Genomic DNA, 12,380 nt, shown 5'->3' with positions numbered 1-12,380 from the left:
ATCTCTTTACTCTGCATTGTCTTGTTAAGCAAGGTGGGGTTTTTACATAATTTACATTTTGAAAATGCAGTTTCAAAATTCTGGCAAGTACATGACACTTAATTTTTTTTGTAAGACCTGCAGAAACAAATCCCCTTCCATTTAAATAGCTTTAAATTAGGCGGAAACAAGAATGATTTTCCTGCGTTGTTTCAAGTTCTTTACTGCTCTAAACCATGTCCTTTCAGCCCTCCCAGAAAATACTTCAGCTGAACAAGCAGTGATGGAGAGTCCTTAAAGACAATGTTCACAGTTTTGAAAGAGCACCAAACGGCAGCACTCAGAACGTTTTAGAAATGACTGATGAGATTTTTATGGTGCTTAGGAGAGAAAATATCTGAGTATTCATATGTAAATCTCAGATATTCACCAGAATGTTGCATTTTAAGTACTGCTATATTTTTCTTTGCAAGTGCATAAGGACTAAGTAGCTGGAGGTAATGTTCCCTCTAGAGACTCTGAAATTTGTTTTAATATGAAACAAAAATGTCAGAGTACTAAAGCTCTCAGGCTTTTTTTTTTTTTTTTCCTTTACAAGGAAAGTTCTCAAAGGAACACAGATAGAAAAATTAATTCTAGAGGGATTAGCAAAATCCAATTAACCTGGTAAAACCAATAAGTAAATTAGCAAATTTAGTAATCAGAGTGTTGTGGGTCTTTTGTTTGCTTAATTCGTGCATTAATAGCTTAACATGGTAAATGTTTAACAAAGAAGAGCCCTCTTTGTCACTCACAAACATAGATAAGTTCATGCATTTAGAAGACTTTTATTTAAATTGGAGAGCCTCTGGAAGAAGTTCAGCATACTTGCTCATGAATCAAATTTGTTTAATGTCACTTCGTTTTGATATAGAAAGTCAGTGTTTTTGTATTTTAGCCCACTGTGTGTGTATATATACACTGTGTACATAAGTAAATATAAATTAACTTTGTATTCATGTCTCTGTATGTGTATCTATATTTTTTTCATATGTATACCTATATGTATGAACACACACATATACTCATCAGATCTGATTCTTAAATTTCTGGCAGGTCAGATAAATTAGAATAATTCACTACTGAAAGTAAGAAAATTGAAGTGTTCTCCATTTACTTTCCATCCAAGTGTGAGTTTCAAACTCTGGGCAAAGCTAAAACTCCTGATATTTTGTTATCCAAACCTTTCAGGCCTCACAGTGAATTTAAGGTAAAACAACCTACTAAAAATCCCACAAACTTTTACTTTTGAAGCCATCACAATAAATAGGAACTATATAATAATTGTCCTGCATATGCCTCAAATCTGGATCTAAAGGAGTTACTGTAGGGCAGTAACTGTAGGCTGCAGTTGTTTTTTCCAGAGTCTCTTCACTACTATGATGGGTCAAATGTCACTGTTCCCACTGTAGAAAAAATCTGGCAGCTGGATCCTTGGTCCAGCCCCAAGCCTCACCATGCCACTGAATCTTCAGTGTTAAGAAATAATAGCAATTACAAGAATAATGATGATGACAATAATAACCTAAAAAGTGGAATTACATGTCTTGAAAGTTTGCTTGTTAGTGTATTTGAGGAAATAAAAAATCCACTCCTCCCTTTGCTCACCTCGTATGTTTGTCGTGTTCCCAAAAATATTTTGGATGGATGCAAAAAATCCCCAGGAAACAGGTTCCTCCATTTTGGCAGCAGTTCTTGCTCAGAGGCTACAGCCAGAAATAAGCAGTAAATTTGCTGAGCAAATAAGGCACCTACTCTAGCTGCAGACAGACAGGCCACCAATTTAATCTTGATGCTTTTATAATTTGTTTTGGTTGCCTATTGCAAAGATTCTACAGAGTTATTCTGACTTGTTAGCACATGCAAAAGGTCAAAAACTAAATTAAGCAGCATTCTCATAACTTTTAATTAATCTTTCATTAACAGATACAATTGCCTTCAGGCTTTTGTTGTTCCTGTGCTTAATCTGAGAGTGAAGTTTGTAGAGGCACTCATTCAAGGATTTGACCTTTCATATGTTCTTTAAAAGTTACTTTCTTTGATCTAGTTTTCTGGCTACCAAGTCTGGGAAAGAAATGCAAACCCTGGTGTCTGAACAGACGGCTACAGCTCTCAATTAGATCATTCTGGGAGAAATGGGTCTGGACTCTCAATAAAAAGGGAGCAAGTAGGAAAACGGCACCAAGAAGGAAACTCCCTTTACTAGCAATGTTTTGGGAGATGGTTCCAGATAGTGATATATCACGGGTATCTAGGGAACAGGCACTGCATGTATAGAGTCATAGAATCATAGAATCAGCTGGGTTGGAAGGGACCTCCGAGATCATCAAGTCCAACCCTTGATCCAACTCCGCTGTGGTTCCCAGCCCATGGCACTGATGCCACATCCAGTCTCATCCTAAAAACCTCCAGGGATGAGAATCCACCCCTTCCCTGGGCAGCCCATTCCAATGGCTGAGCACCCTCTCTGGAAAGACATTCTTCCTAATATCCAACCTAAACCTCCCCTGGCACAGCTGAAGACCCAGCCCTCTTGTCTTGCTGAGAGTTGCCTGGGAAAAGAGACCAACCCCCCCTGGCTCCCCCCTCCTGTCAGGGAGTTGCAGAGAGTGAGGAGGTCTCCCCTGAGCCTCCTCCTCTCCAGGCTGAACAGCCCCAGCTCCCTCAGCCTCTCCTCACAGCACTTGTGCTCCAGTCCCTTCCCCAGCCTCGTTGCTCTCCTCTGGACCTGCTCCAGCCCCTCCATGTCCTTCCTGAGCTGAGGGCCCAGAACTGGACACAGCACTCCAGGGGTGGCCTCACCAGTGCTGAGTCCAGGGCAAGAATCACTTCCTTGGACCTGTTGGCCACACTGTTCCTGAGCCAGGCCAGGATCCATTGGCCTTCTTGGCCACCTGGGCACACTGTTGAAGCTGGTAACACACATCTTACTTCACATTAGTTCTTTATACTCTCCATGGGAGCTGGGGGAAATGAGGGAACAGAAAAGGGAATAGCTCTCTCTGAAGCAGGGCTTTCAGCACAGATCCTTTCATAGTCCTGTGGCAAGTAAAGCGCTCAGCCAGGATAATAGCACCCAGAGCAGGCTGAGGGAGACATGGCTGTTCCTGCCGTTTTCCTTTTTTACTCCCGAAACTTCGAATTAAAAATTTAGAATTTTAGAAATTCCTCTTCCCCAAGTGAAGGAAAGAGGTGAATTTATAGATGGCAATAAGCAGTGCTACTGACACGTGTCCCAAGGCACCAGGCACTGACCAGGGGTGTTTTGAGACTGGCATTTTGGGCTCCACATATGAAACACGGGCAGCTGCTCTTTACACACCAGCTTCTTGAGTCTGAAGCTGCCCTTGCATCTCAAAATCAGGACCACGAGGTGAAAAGTGTTTTTCTGATCAGGTACCACCTATTGGCCATACAGTATAAAGTTCTTGCATCACTTGTGGAGAGGATTTGTCTCAAGCTTCTGAACTCACCCTCTACATTTGCTTCCTGTTTGTTTTTCTTTTTAATCATCAGCCCTTTCTAACTTTCCGCACCAATTTTCAAAAGCAATGAAACCGCGAGGTGCCACTTCCCATTTTTTTCTGTAAGACCAGCATACTCCAAGCAATCCAGTGGCTGTTTTAGCCGGCATTTTCGACGATATCAGGAGCACAGCAGAGTGGCCTCGGTCCATGAAAGGCTTGCTGATGGACTTGCCGATGGCTCCTGCATCTAAAACACACATGAGCTTCTGTATCACTTTCTAAAATTAAAGCTTTGATGCTCACTGCTTTAATAAGAAATAATTTTATGCTGTCAGGTTAGCTAAGTAGTGTAACACCTTAATCTTGTGTTTTAATTGTTCCTGAGAATGTCCCTATTGCTTTTTAATTTATATGTTTAAAAGGTGCTTCACAGATTCAAGGACTCCTCTCCCCGCTATTTGCTAAGGAAGCCGCACTCCGGTGTCAAAGTCCTTTGCCCGGAGGCTGCACATTTGCATTAATATGTAGGGCTTTTGTTTGTCTATTTGGTTTTGGCTAATGTACCTATCAGGATGTACCAACACCATCCTCTCATGACCTTCCTGCCCTTTCCCCCCTTTTCCTCTAGAAACACCTTCACAGTGGATGTGAAAAATCAATTTATATGCTCGTGTGATGAACAATTTACCACGTGTTAACTCGATAAAAGGTACGACGGCAGAAGGGTTCTTCTTTTTACTCCTAGAACAGAGGTTATTAATTTCTTCAAGAGAAACATTTAAAGGTGTGCTCTGATTTTCCTGGTTTGGGGGATTGTTGCAGTTTTCCCCTTTGCACCTTTTAAACATATAAATTAAAAAGGGATAGGGACGTTCTTGGGAACAATTAAAACACAAGATTAACATATGACACTATTTAGCTAACTTGACAGCATAAAATTATTTCTTATTAAAAAAATGAGCATCAAAGCTTTAATTTTAGAAAGTGATACAGAAGCTCATGTGTGTTTTAGATCTTATGTTAGCTGTTTTTCTTTCTGCTTCATAGTTTAATTACACAGATAATTTCACAGCATATTACGCAGGTTCAGGAGATGGAATGGTTAAAATAATGGTCTAAAATAAATTTAGACATAGGAATGTCTAAATTCTTAGTTTTTTTATTTGCAGGAAGAGTAACAAGGGATCATGATCCTGGACACCACGAGCAGATTCTGCTCACTCTGAAAACTCTCTTGGATGTCCTACATCCTTCATCATGCAAGGGAGTGTGGAGCTCTGAAGAGGCCAAAGAGAGCAACACTGCTGAAAATCCTAATCCTACAAACATGAGAACAGTGTCACTCAAAAGAGTTTCATGCTTGAAGATGTCTGAAAGTTGAGACTAGTTAATTTAATGCCAGTTATCTACAGAAGGGGATGAAACAGTCCTCAGTATTTTCTTTGCTTGATAGAGCTACTGCCCATTAAAAACAATAACAAACCCAACAAGAATAAAACCAACAAACAAAGAACCCCCCCCAAAACAAGCCAAGAAATAAAGGTTATGTCTTACTAGTTTCAGACTGGTGCACTCCTAAAGGTGTGCACTTAAAAAAACTCTGCAATGCAAATGTAAAGATATGTGAATTATGAATTCACAAAAAACTTATTCAATCATGGCACGAAGTTAGTGAAATTTGATTGAAACTATAGTTTTGGAACGTATGTGTGGAAGGGAAGTAAGCCACTGTCTATGGACAACATAAGTATTACGGGAAAAATGATTTGCTTCCCTGTTTGTAAGTAACTATGAGAAAAAGAAGTGTGAAGGTACAACATACGAGAATTTACTAAAGAAAACTGACAGATTTTTTTTTTCTGTAAGGAGTATCAAACATTTTAAAACCTGCAGTTTTGTTGTTTTAGAAAAGTATTTTCTTACCTAAAAACCTTCATATGTTTTCTCTCTGCTCTGCCTGTTTTTCACTCCTTTCTTTGCACGTGAAATTCCTCTACCGTAACTTCACGCTGCCGGGTACACGAAAAAGAATTAGTTTGACAGGGAAGTTTTAGTGAAATATAGAAATGAAAGTGAAGTCATTTTTCTGCTTATCATCCAAGAAAAAAACCGATGCATTTCACTCTCGGAGCTTTAACACCGTACTCCCTGCAGCAAGTCATTTACAGATGATCAACACCTTTCTACCCTCGGCTCTCATTTCCCTACTTGAACTCTCTTCATTAACCCAGCAATTTGCAATGGCATTGGGTGGTGGATTTATCACAGGACCTGCTCTAAATTGGTCTCTGGGGGCACCAGAGCCACAAGTAAATTGAATTTCCCATGTGAAAGCCACTTTTTCTTTTTTCCCTTTCTCCTTTTCTCTTGTCTTAAAATGTAGTATCATTGCCATGACTCAGGTCAGGTTAATGACATAAATATAGAGCCTGATGATCAACACACTATAGTCTCTAGAATAAATCACGAACAGATTTGAAAGGTAATATTTTATACTCGATTCTCCTCTAGAAATTTCTATTTCCTACGTGGCTTTTTGGTTTAGAGTACATTTTTTATGTTACATGCAATATTTTTACGATTGGTTTATTTTTGCTTGAGAATATTGGGGTCTTAATATTACTGTTCTGGGAGGTGTGAAAAGGAATTTTGAGTCTAGTCTTGTTGTGATCTAATCTTAACCAAAATGACATTATGTGCCAGAATTTACCCTGCTTTAGATAAACAAATGTCACTGAGCCAGTGCAAGTGTGTGTGGAAACAACCACGATGAAAACTATTACCTTTCTGGATATTTACATGCCTCAAAGCTTATACCTTTCATGTATCACCTGCAGTAATGCCAGATCTCCACCTTTTTGAAATAACTGGTTGACTTCATCATAGAAATTTCAGCTGACTAACGCCTGAGCCTTTTGTCTTAACTTTGTTTGCTATCTGATTCTTGATACTGTCATTTTTTTTTTTTTCCTGGTTCACTTTTCCAAAAACTGTTCTGCACTTACAGAATATCTACTGAGTGAAGAATAGGATTGTTATGTGATCCCGTGGTACCAGGAGTATAGATTAACAGCAGATCGACTTACAAGAAAAAAAGGCCCATGGGCTTTATGTACAGGAAACGGTTTTTGTAAAGTACATTAAAAAATGCCTTTTATTTGCTGGACTTTGGAAACTGACTAAAGCCAGCGTAACAGAGTCCTGTTGATTGATTGGCTTTGTCGTCTTGGAGTTCCATTTGGAAAAAGCACCAATTCAAGACCCATAATGAACAAGGAGTGTCTTTGCTCTACTGGACTGGTCTCCCAGAGCTATTCTTTGCCCCTCGAAGGGTTTACTCCCCAAAAACTGATGTTATCTCTTCCCACTCGATCTTCTGCCCGCCCACAAACAAAGGACTTTGAAACAATTACCACCTTTAACATCCTGGGACAATTTAAGGAGAATAAGACTTGCAAATTGAAGCAGTGGTCATTTCTATCGGCTTTGATTTAGTTTAATGATTGCAAATAATAATTAGCAGTTGGTATTTGAACACGTTGTCACTGAAAGATACCCAGTGATTACAGCACATCCAGGTCATTTAGATGAACAGTTTCACCCATTCCAAGGCAAATGAGCAGGATTTGTGGCTGAAATCTGGGGCCTTAAACACGGCTTAAACTTTTGCATGCCTTGAATAATCCCGCTGGAAGTGATTCAGTGCAGTCTATCACATTTATCTTGTGTGAATTACTGTTTCACCACTTCACCTCTCAAGATTAAAGTTCTGGCAGCACACGTGACAGATGAATAATTTCTAGACCTAAAATTTTCTTTTTTTATTCTTTACAGCATCTATTTTTAATATTTAATTAAAAATTAGGATAAATATGCAGTTGCTGCAGTGAGGCTTGAGTCGTCCAGGGTTACCACAGGAATACTAAGTGCAAAATGAGCTTGCGTGGTTACCAGCCATTACTAGGAAGTTCAAAGTCCTTGATACACTATTTGGATCAAAGCCTATTATTTTCTCTGTCATTTCTTTAAAGTTTGATTTTTCCTAAGGTTTCTCAGTAAAAAATTCATATTTTCCAAGTATATTCCTAGAAAACTTCATGCAAGATCAGGTTGTTGAAGACTGTTTTGAAATACTAACCACTGTTTTAAAATTTCTTTTATAAATAAATGAAAAGTAAAATCTCGAAGATAAATTTGTGTGTGGGGGGGGTTCTGCTTTTGTGTTAAAATAAAAATAATTTTTTCCTTTGAAATTACATGCTCCCTCTTTTGATTTCTTTTTTATTTTCCTACAAGGTGAAATTGAAAGGCTATGCTTTTTGGGTAGGTGCAGTAAAAGTTTATTTTTAAATAATGTGGGCAGTGTGTGTGTGTGTGCATAACGGTGAAGTGCCTGGAAACATCAAGGCAGTTAGCACAAAAACAGCTGGAGTTTGTAATTTTTGGGTCTTAACATTATCTTGCCCTTTGCCCAACTCTGTGAAATCAACGTGGTTTCTCAGGAGCACAGATTAAATTTCAATAACTTTAGAACAGAATAGTAAACACATTAATTTTTTTTCCCCAGTTATATCAATATAAATCACATATATAAATATATATGCATATGTAAATTTATATATATAAATAGATGTTAATATATATTTATATATGTAAATGTATAAAATATACAAATTTATAAAATATATATATAAGAATATATATTTTACAGTCTCTCTCCAGCTAGTGTGTTTGTATGCAGGGGTATGATGAAATCTAGTGTTCCTATAGTGATTGAAACCCCTCAGCTACATTCTAATCATAACAGCATAAGTAAGGTGAGTAAAGGGGGTAAATTGCACTTCTTCCAAAGATACAATTCAGAAAGTGCTGATGTTTCTCTACCTGCATGTTGTTTCATATCTCTGTGCTTTGGTTCCCCTTTTGTGAAACAGAGATGAAGGTATTACCTTGCAACAGAGAAATGTTATGGGCCCATATTAATTCATAAACATGATGGGTCACATAAAAGTGTTCATGAACATATTGCTGAGAGAGTAGTGTTATAAATGGCTTCAGGATAATGGGCCTGCTCTCTAATGGATGAAACCATTTTCAAAGCAGTTGCTGAGATTATGTTTTTCATTTTTTTGATACACACATTATAGCAGGAAAATGCATCTGTCTGGGTCTTGTGAAGAGCACGGATAATCCTCTTCTCCATAAGCTTGTGGGAATTTTACCTGGGTCACTGTTGTCAAATATCAGTTCATATCCCACATTTGGCTAGAGATAATTTACAGACCTCCAGGTACATTTTGTGCAGCCCAGTGGCACCATTACCCACTCGTTCCTGTGTGTGTTTTTTGAGGGAAATGAAGGCTCCCAGGATGCTTGAGACATTCAGGCTTCAAGGGCAGAAGACAAAAATTTAAAAGGCTGGACATGTCTAAATGCAGGTTTTTTGTGCTAGGTAAGTTCATAGTCAAGGTAAGCAAAAGAAAACAACAACAACAAAAAAATCAGATATTAAGGTTAAAATTGACAGGTAAAATTGTAATTGGAAGTTATGTTAATACATAAAATATATCCTTATGATTCTTCCTGTTGTCAAACTTCTTTAGAGAACTGGGAAAATCTCCCTTCAATGGGGTTAATTAGGGAGAGATTCTCTATGTGCATACTTAGGAATCTCATTGGGGTTTTTTTTCAGGTTTGGTTGTCTGTTGACACTGCTCAGCCAGTGTGATTCTTTGATCCAAGGGGACTTTGTGATTAGAAAAAACAACACATCCAAGGAAAGGAGGTGGTATATTCAAATCTGTACAAGGCCCTACTTTGCAAAACTGAATGTGGGTGCTAGTATACTGTTTTCTTCTTGAAGTATGTCTGTTACAAATCCAGGTAACCCCCATGTGATTCCTTGTGGTGTACCACACTGTCGTAGTAGGTGTGCCTCAGTTTGTTACTGGCATTGTCCATTTAAACAAATATAAATTAAATCTTACTGGTTGGTGCTTAGAAACATCCATTTTTCAGCCAAGTTCAAAATGAGGATATAATGCCTTGTTTTTCAAGGGCTGCCCATTTCAAGGAGACGTCATGCATGGGACCGACACAAATAAAATGATAGTTAATTTCTCATTAGAGATGTCAAATGGACAATAGCTTTAGGGCTCAATTATGTTCTGCAGAAGCAGATGAGAGTAGAGAAGAGCAATCAGTTAAGTTTGGTTCCTACCCAGTCATGTTTTATCGCAGAAATGTCAATGAATTCCTCTTTTTAAAGTCCTTTGGGACTTCCTGCTTGCTCCTGCTGTTTCTGAAACAAATAGTTTGGTGTTTCAAAGTCTAGATATAAGGACTCTCTTTTGAGTTGTTTTAACGCAGACTATTTTTATGTGCTACAGTTTGACCTCACAAATGCTTACACTGGTGATCTGAAAAGGTTCAGACACTGCCCCACACTCTGTGGCTCTACACCATGAGTGACCCCTCCCGATGCTTCTGCACACAGCCTTTGTCACCCTGAGCTGTGTCTTCTCTCACTAATAAACAGGCAGCCCAAAAGAATGCAGGAGAGTACCCACATGTCCAATATAAGTCACTGTTGCCTTCACCTCTTGTGTGTGAGGCTGACAGGGAAATGCTTAAATATCTCTCTGCAGGGTTGTGGGATGCGACACACTGGCCACACACAAAAGTCTTACACACGGTCTGAAAGAATCATAGAATCATAGAATCATAGAATCAGCTGAGTTGGAAGGGACCTCCAAAATCATCAAGTCCAATCCTTGATCCAACCCCACCATGGTTCCCAGCCCATGGCACTGATGCCACATCCAGTCTCACCTTAAAAACCTCCAGGGATGGAGAATCCACCACTTCCCTGGGCAGCCCATTCCAACATCTGATTACCCTCTCTGGAAAGAAATTCTTTCTAATATCCAACCTAACCCTCCCCTGGCACAGCTGAAGACCCAGCCCTCTTGTCTTGCTGAGAGTTGCCTGGGAAAAGAGACCAACCCCCCCTGGCTCCCCCCTCCTGTCAGGGAGTTGCAGAGAGTGAGGAGGTCTCCCCTGAGCCTCCTCTTCTCCAGGCTGAGCCCCCCCAGCTCCCTCAGCCTCTCCTCACAGCACTTGTGCTCCAGTCCCTTCCCCAGCCTCGTTGCTCTCCTCTGGACCTGCTCCAGCCCCTCCATGTCCTTCCTGAGCTGAGGGCCCAGAACTGGACACAGCACTCCAGGGGTGGCCTCACCAGTGCTGAGTCCAGGGCAAGAATCACTTCCTTGGACCTGTTGGCCACACTGTTCCTGAGCCAGGCCAGGATCCATTGGCCCTCTTGTCCCCCTGGGCACACTCTGGCTCCTGTTCAGCTCCCTGTCCATCCCCACTCCCAGCTCCCTTCCTGCCTGGCTGCTCTCCAGCCACTCTGTCCCAGCCCGTGGGGCTGCCGGGGGTTGTTGTGGCCAAAGGGCAGGACCCGGCCCTTGGCCTGGTTGAACCTCATCCCCTTGGAATCAGCCCAACTCTCCAGCCTGTCCAGGTCCCTCTGCAGAGCCCTCCTGCCTTCCAGCTGATCCACACTCCCCCCCAGCTTGGTGTCATCTGCAAATTTGCTGCTGATGGACTCAATCTCCTCATCTAAATCATCAATAAAGACATTAAACAAGACTGGGCCCAACACTGATCCCTGGGGACACCACTGGTGCCCGGATCCCAACTGGATGCAGCTCCATCCCCACCACTCACTCAGGGCCTGGCCTCCAGCCATCCAGTCCAGAAGACAGTGTGGAGGAGATCTCACTAACAGCCTGTGTGAAAATGCTACAGTGGGAACTTTTTCCTCCAGGTGCTTTGTGCAGTGTCACAGCACATCCGCAATTGAGGTCTGCAGGTTCTTCCTTCAGGGGTTAATTATACACTGCTACAAGAGGCAGAGGTAAGAACGTTTGTCTGAATTCTCACAGTGCAAACCTCAATGACAAACACAGTCTCTGCATCGTTGTCTTGAAGTTTTATACCTATTTCCCTGATATATTAACTTGACCTTGTTTATACTTATGGTTTTCTTCTGTTTTTTCTCATCTTGCCTGTTCTGATGCCTCCAGTCTGTGCACTTCATCCCCGACCACATGTGTTCAGAAAATGTGTATTAGCAGGTCTGACAATGAAATATATCTCTTGGTATTGCATTTAGAGAATAAGCATAGAGCAACCTCTTAAATGTTAACAGTATATTTGAAAAGTACTTGAATATCACTAACACAGAGAATCTTTACAGCAGTTAAGATCCCATGAGAAGATTTCTGAAGTCCTTATTGAAATTTTCAACTTTGAACAATAACCAAGAATTCTGATTATTATTCTGCTTATTAATACTAATAATTGTTGCCTATATTTCCACAACTGTGAAAAGAAAAACATTTTCTTTGGGACTGGTCATGCAGCCACTATTTCTTTTGTTCTTCTTATCCATACTGAGGGCATGTGATCCTGCTCTGTGCCAATCTTACCCATCTTCAGAAGTTTTCAATGTTTGGACAGGTTGCCTATAAATTTGTCTCTTTCTATATTACAATTTTCCAACATTGTCCATAAAGACTTTGTGTCTCCACATACTCCCACACTACTCTCATGCCCTCCCCAGCACATGCAAAGACAACATCTCTGCCAAATGAGGAAAACTTTCCTCCAACTGGCTGCAAAATAGCCCTCACATTAATAAAGAAATCAGGAGCTCAATCTCTCTCCCTCCTACCCCCACCTTACAACAATTATTATGTCTTAACACCATCAGGACATGACAAGGGGCTGAGTTCTCTGAAGTGCAGCTGCAGCCAGTTTGTGTTACTTTGATTCACAGGCACAGGGTTGTCCTTGTCTCTGTTTCATTCAAGGAGAGATTTCATGATT

General features: G+C 40.5%; 1 long non-coding RNA gene across 1 annotated transcript; it reads right to left on the bottom strand.

Moving 5' to 3' along the window:
* Nucleotides 1-4,680: 4,680 nt before the first annotated feature.
* Nucleotides 4,681-10,556, bottom strand: LOC135407070 (uncharacterized). Its single transcript, XR_010426671.1, has 3 exons — nucleotides 10,055-10,556; nucleotides 5,040-5,494; nucleotides 4,681-4,804 (listed from the first exon to the last, which is right to left on the bottom strand). It is a non-coding gene; the product is annotated as an uncharacterized LOC135407070 (long non-coding RNA).
* Between the last annotated feature and the right edge of the window lie 1,824 nt (nucleotides 10,557-12,380).

The sequence above is a fragment of the Pseudopipra pipra genome, chromosome Z, assembly GCF_036250125.1.
Source record: "Pseudopipra pipra isolate bDixPip1 chromosome Z, bDixPip1.hap1, whole genome shotgun sequence".
NCBI lineage: Eukaryota > Metazoa > Chordata > Aves > Passeriformes > Pipridae > Pseudopipra > Pseudopipra pipra.
The sequence above is the reverse complement of the archived record's forward strand: the minus strand, read 5'-3'. Positions and strand labels throughout refer to the sequence as shown.